General features: G+C 41.2%; 1 protein-coding gene and 1 long non-coding RNA gene across 7 annotated transcripts in view; one reads left to right on the plus strand and one right to left on the minus strand.

The window, feature by feature from the left end:
* PACSIN2 (protein kinase C and casein kinase substrate in neurons 2) overlaps window positions 1-21,440 on the plus strand; it is a 113,235-nt gene that overhangs the window by 13,453 nt on the left and 78,342 nt on the right. Inside the window, exon 1 of one of the 4 annotated variants that reach the window (XM_075003960.1) lies at window positions 5,198-5,289. The exons of 2 other annotated variants lie outside the window; for them this stretch is intronic. The gene's annotated coding sequence lies outside the window, so the exon portion shown is untranslated. Of the gene's footprint in view, window positions 1-5,197; window positions 5,290-21,440 lie in introns of those variants that run through there. One more of the 4 variants, XM_075003970.1, reaches the window with a different exon arrangement.
* Window positions 2,654-21,440, minus strand: part of LOC142018309 (uncharacterized) — a 47,456-nt gene continuing 28,669 nt past the window's right edge. Inside the window, exons 5-7 of one of the 3 annotated variants that reach the window (XR_012646789.1) lie at window positions 20,098-20,830; window positions 18,107-18,230; window positions 2,654-2,875 (exon numbers count right to left, since the gene is read on the minus strand). This is a non-coding gene — a long non-coding RNA (uncharacterized LOC142018309). Of the gene's footprint in view, window positions 2,876-13,494; window positions 13,553-17,956; window positions 18,231-20,097; window positions 20,831-21,440 lie in introns of those variants that run through there. The other 2 variants (XR_012646790.1, XR_012646786.1) reach the window with 2 other exon arrangements.

A 21,440-nucleotide genomic window follows, 5' to 3' on the forward strand; every position in this document is an offset into this window, starting at 1 on the left:
GCGGTATGGTGGAAGCGTTGGTAAGAACAAATAGTTTTCTTTTAATTCAAATGCATACATCTGATTCAAAGGCTGTTGGAGAAGAATTTGGCTCCAGGCAGGCGTGGCTGTTGCTGTATTAACCAACCTCATTTTTTTTCCCTCTGTATCCCCCAATTGCTGAGAAGCTTAAAAGTTGCTGATCAAACCCTCCAAAAACTAAAGGCAGTTCTTTGTTGATGTCATAGTAGTAGCAATTTAACCCGCAGCCTTTAGTGAGCACACCCGTCATATTACAGGTTGAACCTCTCTAGTTTGGCACCCTCGTGACTTGACCAGTGTCGAATGAGAGAATTTGCTGAACCATGGGAGGTCAGTATTGTCTAGCAGCATTACCAACACTTCCAGTGCTTACTGGGCTTTTAGAAGACATTTAGAGGTAAATTACAGCTAAATAACAGCACAGAACACTGAGAGCCAGGACTGGTGGCCCTAAACAAACTTATGGGACCATAGAACACTTGGATGGATCTAGGATAAGTGGTTCTCCAGTTAACCCACATCATGCTGGGTTATGGATGTTGCTACTCAAAAGAGGGACGTACAGGAGAGGTTCAACCTGTACGCTACAGAGTTTTAAATGTTGTTAATCAGGGCAGCCATTTTCATAGAATCACAGAACACTAGAGCTGGAAGGGACCTCGAGAGGTCACTGAGTCCAGTCCCCTGCCCTCGCGGCAGGACCAAGCACCATGTAAACCATCCACGACAGATGTCTGTCTAACCTGCTCTTAAATATCTCTAGTGATAGAGATTTTACAATCACCCTATTCCAGTGTTTAACTTCCCATTTCTTCTTGTCCTGGTTTCAGAGGCCAAGGAGAACAAATTTTCTCCCTCCTCCTTGTAACCCTCTTTTAGGTACTTGAAATTTTCATTTTGACTCTATTTTAAACATAAAAGGGCAGATGTATGCTAAAGGGGCCGAGTCCATAGAGAATTTCTCAGTGAGTGTCTTCCATTCTTTAAGGATTTTTTAGTTTTCAGAAATTAAATGTAACCATGATTAACCATGCACCAACTGCAGGCAGTAGCCACTAGTAATATTCAATCAAAGTTCCTCTATTTTTAAATTCTTTAAGTCAAAACTTCAAAGATTTTTTTAATTAATATTTTGTATCATACAAAATCCAGCTTTGACTTTGACTTACCCAGTGTCTCCTGTTATCAGTTTCAACAGAGACTAGTCAGAAAGTTTGATAACGCTAATACAACTGTTCACTCTAAGTGGGAGAAGGGCCAGTCTAATATGTGGAAGTTCAGGAAATATAGGCACCGTAAATTTTTTATGTCAAGTACAAGGACAATTACAGCTTCAATGTACCAATTGCTATGTTGTAAAAAACTAGCAAGCATTTCTACAGGGAAGAAAGGAGTGAAATCTTTAGCTTCTTGTAAAATTCCCTCATTTAATATACTCATCTCTGCAAAAGAATTAAAATTTAGATTTTTAGCTTCTTGAGTTATCTGTAGAGAATTCTTGACCTGTAAAAGACATCCTAATGTGGAACTGGTAAAAACAAGGCTAGGGTTTTTTCATAATTACATGAAATTATATATATATTTTTTAAATTGTCATAGCAAATGACTACAAGTTGCACCTCCCGGTCTGGCATCCTCTGGACCTGAATGGACCTAAACCAGGGATTTTGCCAGACTGGGAAGGTCTTTGCTCCCTTGCTATCTCCAGGGCTTCTCTCCAATATGTCACCCATTCCTGGCTACTAGCCTCAGCTATTAACTCTCCAGGTTCTGGATTCCCAGCTGCTAGACCAGCTCTGGCCATTGCACTTGAAGGGCTCCAGCTGAGCTTTCAGCCACAGGACTCACAATTGGTGCCTGTCCCCAGCCACTGGAGCTCTCCTGCTGGGTCATGGATATTACCAGACCAGAGTCCCAGATTTCTGAGGTTGAACTTGTAGTTCAACAGCAGGACTTCGTGAGCTAATTATCGTGAGTTTGAATTTGACCATAGGTTAGAAGTGACTAAAATATTTTTATTTTAATAAACCCTTGTTTGAAAACAGAGTGGAAATAATTACACTTTTTTTAAGAAGACTATTTGGGATGAGTTCCCTGATAATCATTTTCAGAGTTAAACTTTTGTAAATAATTTACATTCTTGAATTAGGGCTTCTCTTTCTAAGTAGTTGCTTGTTTAGAACTATGAAGGAAAAAACATCTGTTGTAGTGATGTAAGGAAGAAGATCCACTTGAATCTGAATTGCTAATTTAAATATTTTAGAATCCTTTAGAGTGCAAGAGCAACTGCTGCCCTCTTATTTGCGTAATCTTGAGCTGATGTTTCCTTGTACACTTTGAAGATTTTAGTTTACTGCATTTATTCTAAGCCTAATACATTTTCAATTTGTCTAGTTAAACTGTTTGTAAGATTTTGAAATTGTTAATGAAAGTAGTATTTAAAAAGGGTATTTTCAGGTAGGTTAGACCTACAATTTAGCGTGCAGTGATTTTTTTATTTAAAACACCTAAAATGAGAATTTAAAAATGTCAATAAAATATTCATTTTAAATCAACCTAAAATGTAAATGCTTATAATTCCCTGTAAATGCACATATCCTTCAATGTTCCTATACAATGCTGTCAACTTTATCTGGCAGTAGTATGGTGATGTACATGAGAATCTGAAAGTGAAATTGGCTAGAGCACTTGGTTCTCTCACTTCTTTGCATTGTGACCCCTACCCCCGTGACAACAAAAATTACTACATTACCTGAGCTGGGGGCATGGATGGAGCCAGAGCCCTGCCGTCTGATGCTGAGGCCCTTGCATTTTGACTTCAGCCAGGAGTCCCCAGCCATGGTTTTGAGGACTGCTGGGGTAGAATTAAAAGTGAATCAGGAGATCTATCTGAACCATATGTGAATTCTAAAGCTATTCCAACTTAAACCAGGGTTTCAGAACCCAACAGTCTCTTTTCAAGCTCTGTCTGTATTTACAGTTAATAAGATTGAAAAGATAAATGTCTAAAGACAATTTAGGGTACTTAGCTTAAATGTGGTGGTTTTAAAAAAAAAAAAAAAAAAAAAAGGAAAAAGAAACATAAAAGAAAAAATTGTTTATGAAAATTATGGCTTAAATTATTTTAAATACTGAAGTATTTGAATTTTCTGTTGTAATGTTACAGTACCTGCTACAACATTCAAAATCTTGATTTGGAACCAGTTTGCATAACTCCATTGTTGGCCTCTTTAAAAGGAGTGGATTACTACTTTGTCAAATAAAACAAGAATTGCGAAGGCCAGACATGTCTTTACATATGTATGGGACTGAAAACTAAATTCCTTGAGATCTGAGTCAGCAAGTTCTGTGCCAGTGCCAAAAAAGTGCTGCTGGATAGAAGTAGAACTGATTGTTTTAAGGCTAATCTCTTTAAACCATTGGGCTTGGAAATGAATACTTTCCAGTTGCATAAAGGAGCTAAATAATGTTAAGATAAATAGTCATTAACTCTGGTGGCACTAGGCAGGAGCAGTCCTGGCCATGGAGAAGTCAGGCAGCCAAATGGTTAAGTGCTATTGTCGAAGCAATTAGCCATTTTAACATCCCTATTTGACAGCTCTTTAATGTCTTTTGGGAGCTGGGACATGGTGTCTGAAAAGAATGTACCTTGAGGCTTATCTATATATTATATACTTGTGCAGTTATCATCTTTGATTCTTAGACTTTGTCTCCCAGAAAAGTAAGCATCTTTGAATGACAGCTGTAATTTCTTTTCATGGGCTCCATCTCAACACCTGTTCAGATGTTTTTAGGTCAGTCTACACTTAAATCTTTTCCCAGTGTGAAAATGCTGGTTCAGAACGTGACTGTCAGTGTCATTTCAATATTACTAAAATTCCTACTGTGAAGGCAGTTATGCCGGCAAAAAAATGCTTTTGCTGTATGGCTTATTTCATTCAGAAAACCCGTATGACCAAACTATTTTGCCTGTTTATAAGCTGTGCCGATTGTAGCAGGAGGTTTTGTGATTAGAACCATATTGGATGCCATTTTTAGTGTAGCGTGGGGCTTAGAAAAGGACAGAGCCTTTATTCTGTGTCCTAACAGTCATGGGGGGAGGGAAATCCAATGAGACACTACATAGGAAGATCTGTGTTTGCCTTTTTTCTTTGTACTTCCTCCCAGAGACAGAGCAAACTGGAGGACCAGATTTTTTTCTTTTCCCAACTTGCTTGATGGTCTTTCCCTTCATCTGTTTAGGTCATGAGATTTAGAGGGGGAAAAGGTAATAGTAAAGGTGGGTTCATGTATCAAAAGAACTAAAGACTAACAACGTGTGTGGAAGAGTACTGGCCATAAATCAACGTGTGCCACTAATTCTGTGAGCTCCTCAATCTTGTCCATACTTTCCACTTCCAAGCTGCCTCTTATAAATGAAGATGGAGCTGCTTCTGCCCCCAGTGCTTGTGTGCATGCAGATACTGGCAGATATTTGGTTGGGTTCATGTCTTACTTTGCTTTCTTTAGATTTCTTTAGGCTATTTCAAGCAGACCCTTCTGCTGTAGGTAGTGTGTTATGCCCATCTGTCCTCACTAATAGTGGCAGGAAAGAAATCTCTCCTAGGGATGGTTTCTGGAATAAAATCAATTTAAGTGAAAAATCTATTCTCTGAATGATTACTATATGTTAAAAAACCAAAGCTCTAGTAGGACTTGAAAGTGAAACAGTTTTTAGTGTTTTTTGGTAAGTTGGTTAGCTTTGTCTTACAGGTTTGGCTTTCTGTTCTTTGTCAGTATTTTATTAGTGCTTATAACTCCCCAAGCTCTTTCTGAAAGGCAGTAATGCAACTGTCATTGCTAATTCTTAACTAGGGCTGTGCATGTGTATTTGGAAAATTGGTACCACAACAGTTACAGGTTCACTGGTACAGTTAAATTTAAACATTTTCCTTTGACTCTTCACTTAAAAGTATCTTTAGTTACGCTGGGGGAGAACACAGTCTGAGATGTTACTGCAGAACATAGATACCGGGAATGGTAGTGAAAAAAGCCTGAGATCTGTGTGAGTACTGCAGTGTGAAGGAATGACCTTCGTTTGAGCTACAAGGATTTCAGCAGCCAACAGGAAATGATGAAATGTGTTCTGAGAGAATTCTGCTTCTGCTTGTGGAACTGGAGGTCATCCAGAGCTGTGTAGGGAAAAGACAGGTACTGAAGCTGATCTGTGAAGTTATGCATCTGAACTTGGCATCGCAAAATAAAATGTGAGGTGAACGTTTTATTAAGGTACACGTAACGCAAACTGCATATTTAATGAACTGTTCAACAGCTTTAATTTTTTTCAAAGTCTACGAGCTGTTTAATACAAATAGCTTGAAACTATTTTGGTATTTTGGCTGAAATGAATGGATATTAAGTTAGCTGCCTGAAGCAAATACTGACACCCTACATTATTAAAAGAAGGCATATGCTAAAATCTATGGAAACATTATTGCAGTTTATCAGTATAGTAATTATATTACTTGTGAAAATTATGGATATATGCTTTTGGTTATCATTGTTTTATATTTTAAGTACTTTTAACAGAACATGTATTGCAAAATAGGAGTACCTATCTGTACGTATGAGCACCTTACTTGACAGCATATATTCAAAGAGCGCATCATGTCTGGGGCAATACATTTGTTATGATTTTCCAGTTCCCTACATAATGTACAGTCTTGGAGTATTCATGTCATTCTTCTTACTGTTAGGGAAGGAGACAAGTGCTTCGGCAAGATTTCTGCAAACGCTGCTTCATATCTTTTTTGATAAGGAATACACATAATAATACTACTTTTTCTGACATTTTTATTACTTATTCCCACTCCCCCCCCATTTTAAAAACCCACCCTTCAAAGGGCAAACAGCCTTATCTTTTTCATGCTTGCAGTTAACATTAGCAAGTCATAATATTATTTGCAGCTCTGAGTTTCTTGCATGGCAAGATAAGGGGTAAAGCACTACGCAAACAGCTTTAATGCATACCCAGCATAAATGTGTAAGTACAGACTTAAGATTTTTGCCTTGAGAATGTGTTTGATATGTGGAATCTATGTAGCTTACTATTTTTATAGTCACCCCAGTGAAATCAACAGTTCAGCTTTTTCTCAATGTCATGCTTTACTTTAACAGGTGATGTGCGACAAAGATTATACAATGATACTCTTCCAGGTTTTTATACTTCTTTAATACATTTAAGTTAGTGTATCTTATTTATACTTAGCAAAATTTTTTCAAGTATAGTTTTTGTGTGCCCTATGAGAAGTTTGTTAGTATTTGAGACACCAAATTGATTTAATTTCTTTCAATATCAAGTTGTTTGAAAGAGTTACTGTCCATTAAATGCTTTTTCAGAGGTAACCTGCATATGGGAAGCAAGGGGTTGGGGGAGAACTAGAGGAGAAGCCTATTTATTTATTTATTTTTCGCATAAATGTGGCCTGAAAGGTTTTAGTGCAAGAGTTCTGCTTTATGTTAGAAACAAACGTAGTTTAGCTTGGAACACTCTGACAGGAGAAGCAATGAAATGGATGATATCCCAAGATCCAAGAGAATACAGCTGGGTAAATGAAAAGGGAAGTGGTTTCTTTTTCCCCATCAGATTGAACTTACTTAAAACAAGTATTGATCTGCAGTGACTAGCAGTTTAAGTAAAAGAAGGCTCTGCTAAAGATTCAACACTTCTGCTTCTTTGGTTAAAATGTTGAAACTCTTATTCTTGAGACTTGTCGGTAGCCCTTCAGCAAAAAAAAGGAACGACAATTGGGCTATACTTGTTAGTTTCTAAAGTAAAAAAAGCAGCTCTGGCCCCAAACTTAAAGACCTTCAGAATATTTTATTAAAAGTATTAAAAATTGTATGCAGATCAGCTGAGAGAGAGAGAGAGAGAGAGAGAGCTACAATAGCAGAATGTTCTGTATAGTTTTTTCAGTGGTGTAACATGTATGTTAATCCTTGTCTGGGGATACACTCCTAATTTCATAGCAAATTGCAGATGTCAGAGGGGCATTGCTCGAATGAAAGCATGTGGCATGTTAGCTAAACAGACAGGAGTCCTGTCTTTCAGTTCTAATTATTCTTGCATTTGGGCATGTGTGTTCATAGGAATGCTTAATTATTTGGCTACTATATGAACACATCCCACACTTCCGTTTGATTACCAGTATAGAAAAAGCAACTATTCTGTACATTTAATATAAAGTAGAATGAATGATCAGGTAAATGATCAGGTTTTTGGGGGTGGTGAGAGTATGGGAGGAACTCATCAGCTCTAATCATTATTACTTAGCAGAATTTTGTCCATTTAAAATTTACTGCTTTTACACAATTGCGATACAAAATAAACTGAAATATTCCTAAATCTCTTAAAAGCAGACAAATTGAGCAACAAAAAAGACTAAAACTATTTCCGTGTTTCAGATTATTGAAATAGGGAAATGACTATAATTTCAAATTAGTTGGCTCTGTTTCCTTTTTTCCATTTCACTCAAACAAGTGAAATATTTACTTTTCTTTGTAACTTGTTTGTGCTAGCTGCAATATTAGTGTTTTTAAATAAAACTGGTCATTTTGAATATTAAAAAGTACATTACAGAGAGTCTTAAGTCTTATTTTCATAATTTAAATTAAAAAAAACAACAACCAGTATTTGGGATTTAATCCAATGAATTGGCTGTCTGTTTTCCTGGCTCCTATTGTAGCAGCAGCAGAAGAGAGTCGCAGTCAGGGTGGAAGGACTCATCTCCTAATTCCTTACAACTTCATCCTGTTACTCCTGTTCCATTTGCCTGGAGGGTCAGTACCCCTTTACATATTCTATGGTCCATAATGAATGTAGGTCTTAATTCAAAAGCAATGTAGTTATCTATAACTGGTATTGAACCTACCACATGATAGCTACTCTTACTACTTTGGCTCTAGAAGGTGTCTTTTCATAAGCTCTGTATCTGAAGATGTGTGGAGTTGGGAAGCATAGGCTAGCCTGGTTGTGGCAGCGAGGTAAGTCTACTCTACAGTTTCAGCTCTGGAGCCAGGAGTCAAACTCTGGCTCAAGCCTAACCCTGCTTTCATCCACATGCAATCTCAGAGGTTGGAACCTAGATCCCAAGAATCCGACAGGGGTGGACAGTCTGAAGCGGACTGAAGCCCGAGCCAGGGTTCAAGAAATATTGATTTGCAATATATATGCAGCCGCCCTGGACTTTGTGCTGTGGAAATTCTGCAAAAGTATCCCACAAATGGAGAGGCTGGCTTTGTCCTCTGGATGGTCAAGTTTGGTAGACAAGTTTTCACAAACTCTACTACAGGTTGACCATCTCTAATCTGGCACCCTTGGGACCTGACTGGTGCTGGATGAGAGAATTTGCTGAACTACAGGAGGTCAATATCATCTAGCAGTGTTATCAACATTTTCACTGCTTTCTGTGCTCTTAGAATACATTTAGGGGTAGATTACAGCTAAATAACAGCACAGAACACTGAGAACCAGGATTGGTGATTGTAAACAAACTTTCTGGGACCATGGGAAACTTGACCACATCCATGATCCGTGGTCATCCAACTAACAAATAATGCTGTATTATGGATGATGTGGGGTGAGAGAGTTCTGGATTAGAGGTTCAACCTGTACAAATAAAGGGCTAGAGTGGCCACTTGTGGGAGGGCTTTGGGAAATCTGGGATATTGGTGATTGGATTCTGTCCCACATAATTCAGTGTACATGTTGGAGACCCAAGTTGGGACCTCAAGTTCAGCAATTCCTAACCTGAAGTTACAAATGAGTATAGACACTCAAGACCTAGGTTAACAAAATCAGTACCTGCTAGTTCAAATTCTACTAACCAATTAGATACATACCCAGTGTTTCTCTTGGACCTTACGTTCTGGTGTATGTTCATTCTGCTGTGATAGCAGCTTAGGAGACTTCAACTTTTACTCTCCATTTTATAACTCCTTACATTTTTCTACCCTTTTGTTCTAAAATATTAAGCTTTTTTTCTAGAAACCACAACTAGAAGTAGTGCCTTGCATGTTGAATAGTAACAGAGAGAGAGCCGTGCAAGTCTACATACTATCAAAACAAAAAAGCAGTAAAGTAGCACTTTAAAGACTAACAATAACTTAAGTGAGCTTTTGTGGGACAGACCCACTTCTTCAGACCATAGCCCTAGCAGAACAGAGTCAATATTTAAGGCACAGAGAACCAAAAATAGTAATCAAGGTTGACAAATAAAAAAAAATTATCAAGGTGATCAAATCAGAGAGTAGAGGGGTGAGGAGAGGGGTCTGTTCTGGTATGGCTATGGTCTGAAGAAGTGGGTCTGTCCCACAAAAGCTCACCTAATAAATTATTTTGTTAGTCTATAGAGTGCTACTTTACTGCTTTTTTGTTTTCACAACTAGAAGGAAATGGTTATAGCTTATATAGGATGTAGATTTGTCTGTGTTCATGCTGAACAAGAAACCTGAGGTAACAGACCTCTAGGTAGCACTGCCTTTTGTTAACATTTCTGGCTTTGGAGCGCTTCTAGAGGCTGCTGCATCACATTACTGTACTGGAGTTGGCGTTTGCTAAGCTCTTCCTGTTTGCCAAGTAACAAACAGACTATAGCACAGTTTCTGTACCTTTGATAGACTTCAAAAACATAAAATGACTTCAGAATACTTTTGAAACAAAGACTTGGGAAAAGTTGCTTTTGTAATGGCATAATTAATAAGTCTGACTACCTTAAATCAGGGTAACCATGAAATGGTCTATATTAAGTTGAGGTATGCTGGAAATTGTTTGAAATGTGAAAAAATACATGGGTCATCAATAGCAAATTGTTTTTAAACAGCTTCTTAGGAATCTTACTTCACTGTGCTAATTGAATAAAATGGGAGTGCTCGTTTGGTGCATACGTTTTCCTGCAACTAAATGTGTTTTTACTTGTGTTTTATCTGCCTTTTTCCTTAGCCACTGCATTACATTGTATGTTAACATCAACATTCAGTATTCAAAGAAGCCTGGCCAGTAAGTGAACTCTAGGGGTGAGACACTCCACCAGGAGTCATGCTTACTAAAAATAAATTTGTATATCAAGAAGTTATTTGATAGAGAAATCAAAGAGGGAAGAGTTCTCTCCCCCAGTGTGTGTATTAAGATAAATAGAATTAAAAAAATAATATTTAGATTTGGAGTTTTGCAGACCATCTTTTAGTATCATTTTATGCCCATAAATGAGAACATTTCTTGTTTGAGTTGTTGCATAATTTTGACTCACTATTGAACGTGAAGTGACTTTGCATCATAGATTGGTCTGCGGTGGAATTCTTGACGGCATCTCAGTAATGCTTTCATTAAGAACTGCTGATTTAACAAGAAGTGTTATTAGTCAGGGAAGCAGGCTGCAATGCTGGATTTCCACATAACAAACATACTCCAGGGATTTAATGCATCTGCTTTTCAAACTAACAAATACAGAATTTTGTAATACAGTAAAAGGAATTCAGCCCTCGACTTTTTAATGTAATTTTAGTTCCAAATGTTTACCTATTGGCTCTTCATAGGAAGACTCGGATTATGCTTGTTTTCTGTAGAGATTGAGAAAATGCTGCTTTACACAGTCTTTTTTGATAACGGGGTCTGCTGCTTTCTCAAAATTGTGTTAAGGAGATCTCAGGAGCTGGTGCTGATACATGGACTTTATTCAGAAACACTGGTTGATAGGAATGGTGGAAGGGCAGTATTAATTAATTCCAAATACCTTATTTACCTGAAAAGCACACTATCACAGTGCTGCTCAGATGCAGCCACTGTGGCTACCAGGGCTGCCATAGCTTTCTGAACTCTAATGGGGAGAAGGGAAAAGAGCACAGCCCTGTCCCCACCATTCTTACATGTGCCTATCTCCCTGGCACACCCCCACCCCACCCGCCATTGCTTGAGCCATCAGGAGGAGTTGGGTATCCTTTCCCCACCTCAAGAGACACATAGGGCACAATACTGGAGGAGCAGGCAGCTCATGAGTTCTTCAGGGCAGTATGGTTCAAGCTTTGGGCTTCATCCCTGGACTTTAGTCCTAGGCTCTGGATGCCCAGTGGCAGGCCCTCGACTTTGGCCACACAGCTTTGGGCTCCATCACCAGGCCCCAACCCTGGACTGCAGAGTAGGGATTTAAAATCCCATTTAATTAGTTAACAGTTAAACTCTAAATGTAAATGGTTAATTGATTAAATGGGGTGGAGACTGGTGAGAGAGAGGGAGCTGCTCCAGCCTGCCACAGCCAGGGACTGGAGTGCACTGCCCCAGCTGTAGCCAGGAGCTGCAGGCTCACCCGGCCTTGACCTCAGTGTTCCTGGGCTGGGCCTGCCCAAGAGATGGGCTGCTTTGTCCAGGCTGGAGCACCCTTCTGTCTGTGTCAAGTCAGAGGCTACTCCAGCCCTCATCAGTTTAGGGTGAGGCTTACTGGTTAACCATTAACATCCTTGCTTCAGGCTCTGGCTCCCAGCTGCCTCCTTCAGTCACCCCTCCATCTCTGTTGCCCCTTGCCTCCCTCACTCCCCCTACCCACAATCTGGGCTTAATTTGGTCCCATTGTTGCTGTGGGTGAGTAAGTCGGCTGTGAAAAGTTATACTTGTGCATTGGTTAATATCACTTTTCACAACTGACTTACTAGCTAGAAGTAAATAAATTATTGGGTATGTACATGTGCATAGCTTTCTGTTTTTGTCTTTAAACTGGTTCAGTAAAACCCTGACTTACACAGGGGTTGCATTCTGTGCAACCCCTGCGTAAGCTGGGGGAGGACGACACCTCCTTCCTCCTTTGAGCCTCTGGGAGCCTGGAGCCAGGCACAGCAGAGCCTGGTCACTTTCCAGGCTCCTGTTCAGATGTGGGGAGCCAGAAACCAGGTGCAGTGGCTCCTGGTCAGTTTCCCAGCTCCCCTCTGCTTGCAGGAGCTGGGAAACTGACTAGATGCTACTATGCCTGGCTCCCCAGCTCCCTGGGGGCTTGGAGAGGGAGGAGGAGGAAGGAGAGCAAAGGGAGGTGAGTTGGGGTGGGGAAAGCCCCTCAACCCAGGGAGCAGGGAGCTAGGCATGGCACCCAGGGGGAAACCATGGGACTTCTCCTTTCAGTTCTCCACTGCCCACTCCAGCATTTGGAGCTGGTAGCACAGTGCTGAAAGGGGAAGCTGCGTTGCTTCCCCCAGCTGGGGAAAGCCCGGAGCAAGCAGTGCCCCCCCAGTCTCCTCTAGCTCTCCCTGTAAGTTTAGAGCAATGTGGGCACTTGTGAGGCACATGGGACTCTCCTAAACAGCATATAGATTGAGCATGCCTGTCTGAGGCCGACATTGCCTCCAGCTGGGGGAAGCGGGTGGCTGGAGCCCAGGATTTTGACATTTGTTACGAAATCACGTAAAGCAGGGGTTTACTGTAAAGTGTTTTAGAAAAAAGTGAGTGGTCACCAGCAAGAGTTGTCCTGAGAACCCTTGGACTAGCAATCTAAACACAGTTGTAGTTCAGCTGATGAGCTGGAACTTTACAGACAGCACTGCATTCATTTGTTATGTAAAGGGAGTTGCCATCAGTCAGTTCTGGAAATTAATTTTTCATTGTTTTATCTCCTAATATAAGTAAAAGATTGCATCAAGCTCAGATGTTGTATCAAGCAGCATTGTGACTGTACATAAATATGCAGGTCTGAGTTTTTTTTTTCTTTTCATGTGCCAGAAATATCTCTTGCACTACAAAGTGAGAAAATTGAGCTCAATTGTTTCTTCTACAGTGCTATAAACCTTTCTGTGTTTGCTATAAAGAACTTGAACTGCTCAGAGAACTATGTAGATATCGCTTTTGAATTTAATATACAATGGATGTCTTGTTTATAATTTATCTAAAATATAAACAAATTTTAGAGAGGTAGCTGAGTTAGTCTGTATCTTCAAAAACAACAAGAAGTCCCGTGGCACCTTATAGACTAACAGATATGTTGGAGCACAAGCTTTCGTGGGCAAAGACCTGCTTCATCAGATGCAACTGACAAAGCAGGTCTTTGCCCACGAAATCTTATGCTCCAAAATATCTGTTATTCTGTAAGGTGCCACAGGACTTCTTGTTGTTTATAAACAAAATTGATATCTGCTGGAAAATAAATTACTGAAGCTTATGTCTTCATGGGATTTATTGTGTTGTAGAAATAGAGAATATAGTCAAAGTTTAGTACAGTTAAAATACTTCCATGTATACCTGTTTTCACCAGTGATGAGTCAGGTTTGTTTCAGCTACTTCTTCTGGGTATATTTGTGGATGAATAGGGAGGGGTTGGTGATGAAGCTCCTGAGTGGAAATTAATTTATTAAAGGAAGTGCAGAGGAACGATAAGAGATGTATAGAAAAAGAAGAGGAAAAGGAGGTTGGGGATGCAAGAGAAAAGAAATTCATTATAAAAGGGAGTACTTTTTCTCACTGTAGGGCAGTAGGGTACTGAACTGGTTCAGTTACTGCAGAAAGTCCAAAGGTAGGATCCTAGAAAATCCAAGGTCCACACTGATCAGTTTCAAGTTTTCAGATGTTCACATTGAAATTTCATGGTATTGTAAGGTGGGGATGGGACGCCACAACCCAAAAGGTATCTGGGAGGTGGGTCTGATACTCCTCTCACCCCCAACCAGAAGGACAAGCCCTGTCTTCCCCAGCACGTCAAGGACTTATAGTTAATCTCCCTCAGCCAGAGGGAGCCTGGCTTGATCTCCACACATCTGTCAAGCTGCAGGAACCTCCTGGGCGCCTGTCCAGCACTGGGGCTTCTTGGTATAGGGGAAGGCGATAGGATAGGACTGGCCAACTATTTAGACTAAGAGCCAAAATAGCTGTGTATAGAGTGCAACGAGCTATCTATTATGTATTTATTTTTCCCTATGTAGATAAAAATAAATATATAATACGTGCCTTAATGCCCTCCCCAGGCACGGCACTCCCTTTGCCTCCCAACTCAATGCCTGGGGCTCACTGGATGCCACTGCCACCACACATTTATCTCTCCAGGCACTGGGACACGTGCACAGAGAGGCAGTAAGCAGTCTGGCCTTGTGGATCCTGCCTCATCTTGAGAGCCACGGGTTGGCCACCCTGTGCTAGGAGCTCCCTGTCTGGGGCATTTCTTCCAGCAAGGATAGGATCAGATTTCACAGAGAAGGGCTAACTCCATGGCCCATGCAACGTTTTTCATGGTCATGAAATTGCTAAGGCCCTTGCCATAATCTACCCTTGATTTTTTTTTTTTTTTTTTTTTTTTTTTTTTTTTTGTATACCTCTCCCATTTGATGTAAGTGAGTGTCCTGGTCTGTAGTGAGAAGATTTGGAGTGAGGTATAACCTGGCAGACATCTGACAAAATTTAAAATGGTCTGGAGCTTACTCCCCAGTACTTAGCAGTTTTATACCACTTTATACACTGTGTATCATTCTCATTGACTTCACTTGCTGTTGCAGAAGCAATTAAGCACTTGCAAAACTGATCCATGTGTCTGAAGTTGGGCACTTACAAAATAAGCAACCGTTAATGGCCATCTATGACAATTTTGGCATAAGTAGTTCCTATGTAATGCTGGAATTTACGTGGCAGGATTCAGTTCTTCGGGTATCATTCAAGTGCTTAAATCAGAAGACAATTATTTTTCTTCCTGCAATCCTCTGCTCCATTCAGTATACACATTCCAACTTCTTCACTAAAGGAGGCCAGGCTCCTACAGACAACAGCTTCGTTCAGTGTGCAGCCCAGTTAATTTCGTGAGCATTGTGCATCCAGGACACAAAGTGTAGGGGAGAAAACGGTATTGATCATATAATTAAAGTATCTTATTGCATAAGCACAAGAGTGCTGAATTTTTTTTTTTTTTTTTGCACAGGAAGCCTTCATTCTGGCACAATTTCACTTTTGAGTGCTTGATTTTTTTTCAGTCTTAATGTTCATGTAATATAGTTCTTTTGGCTGTAAATTTAAAAAAAAAAAAAAGCTCTGAAGATCTCATTTCCATCATGTTAACCCCCACGTGACTCATGTGCAGCACTGGACCATTTAGATTTACTCTGTGGAACTCTTTTACTTCAACTACAGGAGTAACTGATAACAGTAGCAGGCTGTTTATCCTTTGTGGGCTAGCAGTAAGGGGGAAGAAGTGGGTCTGTCCCATGAAAGTTCATCTAATAAATTATATTATATTATTAGTCTTTAAAGTGCAACTGGACTGCTTTTTTGTTTTGATAGTCTATAGACTATCAAGGCTTTCTCTCTGTTACTATTCAGTTTGCCAGGGGTTTCATAGCTGTTTTTCTAGACACCAAAGGGATGTTGAGACTTGGAATCATGGTTCTGTTCTGAGGTTTAGAAACAAAATGTGCTAAAGTGAGGTTAGATCTTTCTTGCCCTGTCCACCCCATATGCTCCTTAAGTCCCCTAATATTTACATATCTCTGGGCTTGTTTACACTTGCCCCCAATGTCAAAGGGGCCATGTTAATTAGGGTGATAAGAGATTACTAATGAAGTGCTTTGGTGAATATGCAGCACTTCATTGGCTAATTCTCCCCCATGACAACTTTGAAGTGTCAAATTTCGAAGTGTTGCCATGCGTATAGTGGAGAGCACTTCGAAATGCTCGCGTTACTTGAAAGTGCCTTTACTTCACAAAATTTTGAGGAGTAAAGGTGCTTCGAAGTAGCCTGGGCACTTCACAGTGCTCGTGGCTACACTCATGCCAGCACTTCAAAGTTGCCGCAGGATAGAATTAGCCTAAGGGAAGTGCTGCATATTTACCACAGCACTTCATTGGTAATCTCCTATCACCCTTGATTTAATATGCCCCCTTCGAAGTTGGGGGCAAATGTAGAACACAGAGGGCTTGTCTATCTTCCTGCTCAGTTCTGTCCCCCCTCCCTTCGCTCATCTCTCTGAATTCCAGTAATGTTACCACCTCCTTCATGGTACCACCAAAAAGCATTGAGAGCACAGAAGGGGTGGTCTCCCTGCATTAATTCAGACTCCTTTTTCCACAGAGGCCCTACAATGCTAGGCGAAGGTCCTGGGCTGGCTCATGCCTACCACACACACATCTTCTGATAATTTAGCTACTAAGGCATAACAAGCCTCTGCTAACTGCAAATTCCTTCCCACTCCAAGGCATGTAACTTAGTCAGCTTTGGATGGATTTTTGCTGAGAACTTGCCGCTGTCCAGCATAGTTCCCCAGCTCAGCTGCTCTTCACCGAAGAAGCTCATCTGGCTGCACTGTGTGATGGAGCCACAGAGTATGTGATCCTGCATTCTCTTCCCCCCGCTGCCCTGCCCCAATGTGTCAGGTGTCTGCATATTCTATGATCAGGAACCTTTTGTATCTCAGTAGAGATAGCTGGGGCAAGGATCTTCATGGAGTCTCTGTCTTGAACTAGGAGCAGCAAACACAGATGCAGAGTAGCCAGAACACTGGTCCTGGAGAAGGTTTCAGGAGCCATTACCTGCCACGTGCCCTTAACTATCCCTCAGTTCCTTCTCTACCGCCGTGGTTGAGGTTGAAACTCCAGGAGCTCTCTAGTTTCCTCCAACCATAGCTAGTTTAGTAAACTTAGTATTAGCCCCTGTTTTTTCATCCCTATTTTATAGCACCTTTATCTTTCTATTTAAAAAAAAAAAAAAAAGTCTAAGTTCTTCGGGTGCCTGTGGGCACCTGGCCATTTTTTCAGTACTCCTTGTTGCACTTTTTTTAAACAAAACTACTTTTCTACAATACAAAAAATCCAGGAGACAAGGATGCCAGGCCTACCAGGATTTAAAAAATGCATATCCTGCAGGCCATAAATTCCAGTGTCAGATGGACACACTCATTGTACTCTATTTGCGAGAGGCGTACATTCCCCAGAAGTGCTCACATTGTTTTAAAAAAACCACTCTGCCAGATCGCCTAATGTGAGAGATTTATAGCTTTAGCTCCTTCTTATGGAGAAATCGTTGAGACTGGCCTCAGACTTGGAGACCAGGGCTGCCCCAGTAGAGATGTCCTCAAAACAGCTGCATGAGAGCAAGGGATGTCCAAGACCCAAGCAGTCACCTAAACCCAAGCTTCAGACCATGAGGCACTGGTAGCATCAAAGGCACCGATGTCCCAAGAAGGGAAGGAAACTGGGGAGCCTCTCCCTGCTGCGGGTACACGTCCGAAGAAATGCATCCAATCATTAGTACCAAAGGCAGCACTACACATGGTACCAGTGCTGCCCACAAGCACTTCTGTACCAACAACATCCACTGTGCAAGCCCCATTGGCACTGTCCCTGCAGTCTGCGGTACACACCCTGGTACTGGTGTTTGCAGCACTGCCACCGCTAACAACCCACACACCCCTGGCTCCCACCTTGGTATCAGGAATGCCACTCTTCCGTAGTCTTGCCACTCCTAGCAGGTTGGTACCTACCTTTGCCTCCACGCCTACCATATCGAAGCCATGCTTCTCACCTTACAAGCAGGAAGAGCTGGAACCCATGCCCCCAACACCCAGAAACTCCTCACCCAAACAACTTCTGCAACAAACACAGCACTGTGGCTGACAATTTCAGATCCTTCCAGGATCTTTTCAAAAGGGTGGCAGACTTGCTAGAAATATTGACTGAGCTGCCAGAGCCCCAGCATAAGCTCACCAACATCCTCCAGGCCTCACCAGCCAACAAGCTAACCTTATTGGTAAGTTATATAGGTAATAGAGGAGACACCTACCCCTATACCCCTTACATCAAAATGAGGGTACAAAAGGCATTATATCCCGTCAAAAGGTTTGGAATTTTTGTTTACCCACCCCACACCCCTCATTCATTGCAGACAAAGTACATCACAGGGGCAAACAGACCCAATTCAAGTCCACCCCCTACAACAAAGAATGAAAGAGATTGAATTTATTTGGGAGAAGGGCATACTCTTCTGCCTGTACACTTCAGAATTGTGAACTATTCCGTTCTCCTTCCCAAATACATATTTAACATCCTTTATTGAGAAGTTGCGTGAGGGGATGCAAGGGAGCAATTCAAAGTTACACTCACTAAGCGTTCGCTCATCGCTTGTAAAGCCTTCCAAGCCTCACTGGACTCTGCAGACACCGTTGCCAGTTCTCTTGCCATGGCGCTCATAATGTGGTGGACATCTGGCTACATCTCTCAGGGTTCCCTAAAGAGATGCAGAACAGGGTTGAGGACTTACCAATTGAGGGTAAAAAGCTTTTTGCAGAATCTAAAGAAACTTTGCTCCACACCCTAAAAGACTCATTCCACTTTAAAAACATCGGGTTGCGATATACACATTCCTAAGAAGAGACAAAACAAGTTTTACAACTAAAAATGTAGATCCTCTCCTTATCCCCAGGCTCAAAGGCCCTATGACCAATGAAGGAGATAAAGGCATCCAAGGAGACACCATTCCCAAGATATAGCCTCTTCATTGCAGCCTTCAACATCCAGGCAATCCTTTTGAAACCTTAGTCGAGGGTTTGATATCTCTCCCCACTCCCCCTGTGTTCCAGTGTTTCAACCATCACTTCTTCACATAGTACCCAACATGGCAGACAGTCACACCAGACAAATGGATATTAGAGAGTCCTCCGATTATTTCCGCCTCTTTGCTCTCTACTCTCCCAACCAAGCACCTTCCCCATCTTTCTTCAGGGATCCTTTACATGAGAGCCTGTTTGACAAAGCAGTTCACCACCTGCTCCATCTAGGTGCAATAGAAGAGTATCAGTATATCACAGTGAAAAAGGGTCCTATTCAGGATACTTATTCAGAAAAAAAGTGGAAGATAGAGATCCATATTAGATCTATGAATATGTGTACCATGAACACTTTGAGATGGTCACACTGGCCAAAATAAACCCTTTAATAAGCAAAGGTGATTGGGTGTTCTCTCTCGATCTACAGGATGCCTACTTTCATGTCTCAATACATCTGGCACACAAGAGATTCCTCCTATTCAGGATCAAACATTTGACTTTCAATACAGAGTCCAACCATTCGGTCTCACCATGGCCCCAATGGTCTGAACAAAAATTTTTTTGTGGTAGGAGCTGTCCACATGCACAAAAGAGACAAAAATCTTTCTCTACCTCAACAATTGCCTGATAGTAGCATCCTCAGCCCAGGAGGCGAAGCACAGAGTTGGGGACACATTACACGCTCTGAAATCCCTACGATTCCAGGTCCCATGTTATCCCTGTCCAAAAACTAGACTTTATAGAGTCACACCTGGATACCATCCATGCCAGACCAATGCTTCCAGGAGAGAGGCATCAGAACATTACTTCACATTTGTAAATATTGTCCAACAGAGCATTCAGGTCCCAGCAAAACAGTGCCTGTGACTCCTAGGCCATATGGCAGCCCCCACTTTCATGGTGCTTTACATCAGGCTCCATATGAGAATCCTCCAGGCATGGCTAAATACCGTTTATAAACCCCACAGACACTCTATCCAAGGGGTCTGCAACCGAAATCTCAAGATGAGCTATTTTTTCAAATTTGGTTACAAAATCAATATGTCAAGAGCTGCAATGCATGTGAAATGAGACGGTCCTTAACAAATACCTTCAAACCATACTTTTTTGTAACCCCTGTTCTAAGAACAGTGTGCACACAATGATTTGTAATGCATATTTATTTCAAAACATTCATAAACTTTTTATATATTCTATTTCCTCACACTTTGTGTGTGTATGTACTACTGTCTTCCTGACTTTCACTCCTGAACCCTCTCTCACCGCCCTGCCCCCAGCTGGAGGATGCTAGATGTCATCTGCTTCCACCTGTCAAATATAATAAGCATATAGAGACAACAATTATGTATTGCCAAACAAATCCACTGTTACTGTGAATTCATATCCATGAAACAGGACATGTAATTATTTTTAGCCTCTTAAATATGCTCATAAAAAGTTATCAGCTTATCAGTATTTTCAAAAATTCATGCTACTAATAAGTTCATATCAGTGAAATGGGACATTTTAATTATTTTCAGCATCCTAAGTATACAGATTTCAGCTTACCAATCAATATTTTAGTGTGATATCTTCTACATAATTTCTTTGGAACCGTTCGATATTTGGAAAGTAGGCTGTCCTTTGCATTTTCAAGCAGGACTGTAGACTTTCAGTTGGTTTCTCAGTTTGCCTTTTATGAAATCCATATTTGAAAACAGTTGCTTGACAGGTAAGTAGATCCAAAGATGGACAGCATACCAAAATGCATATCCCTTCATGTTACTATAGGCTTCCAGTAAAGAATTCCAAACTTCAGACACAATTTGGTCTTGTTTTTCAAGGTCAAGCATTTTAGTCTACTGTGTGGAAGTGCTAGGGTAGACTTCTGCTGTTCTGTATCTTCCAGTTCAGTCCTCAAACTTTTGAATTTAGAAGCCCACAGGTCCTTTTCCAGGAGATCAGAGAGCAACGCAAAATGTCCCAGGCACAGCTCTTGAGCATGCCTGGGCAAGAACTCTTTGGGGGATGTGCTTGCAATCATGTGGGACACGCTACTGCTGTTTGCCTTTTTGCCAATTCTCATCATTCTGAGGATGGTATACAAATTAAGACAGGACAAAGCTTAGAGTCATCCTGATATCTCCTGCATAGCCCAGATAGGCCTGGTACCCATGTCGCTAGTTCCATCCCTACATCTCCCACAGCCTCCTCACATGTTGACTCAGGACAGAGGTGCAATGTGTCACCCGCACATGGAACTCCTGCACCTCCAAGCATGGATCCTTCAGGATTGACAACTCTGGAACAACAACATTCAAAAGAAGTTAAATCAATCTTTATTAATAGATGCAAGTCAGGCAGAAAGACATTACCAAAAATGCCATAGATTCCAGACATAGTGCATGATTTATGCACCATTTCTACACTTGGGACAGTTACCGGTACTACTTGATTTACACTGTGCACCTTAAATATCATGGCCTTGTGAGTACTTCCATGAGGCTACACTTAGTGGCAACTTTGGGTAAGCATGATGTAATAGAGGGGCATTCAGTGTTTGCTCACCCTATTATGGAAAAATGTATTAGCAGGCTAGGGGGAGGGATAGCTCAGTGGTTTGAGTATTGGCTTGCTAAACCCAGGGTTGTGAGCCCAATTCTTGGGGAAGCCATTTCGGGATTGGGGCAAATAGATGTCAGGGATGGTGCTTGGTCCAGCTAAGAGGGCAGGGCACTGGATCAGATGACCTCCTGAGGTCCCTTCCAGTTCTAGGAGACGTGCATCTCCAATTATCTTCTAAATAATACTCATCCACCTATACAGCAACCCATGCCAATGTGTCACCTTAAATATGGTACTGTATACACTCACAAGAAAACCATTCAAACCACTGGCTACATGCTCCTTAT

The sequence above is a fragment of the Carettochelys insculpta genome, chromosome 1 (assembly GCF_033958435.1).
Source record: "Carettochelys insculpta isolate YL-2023 chromosome 1, ASM3395843v1, whole genome shotgun sequence".
NCBI lineage: Eukaryota > Metazoa > Chordata > Testudines > Carettochelyidae > Carettochelys > Carettochelys insculpta.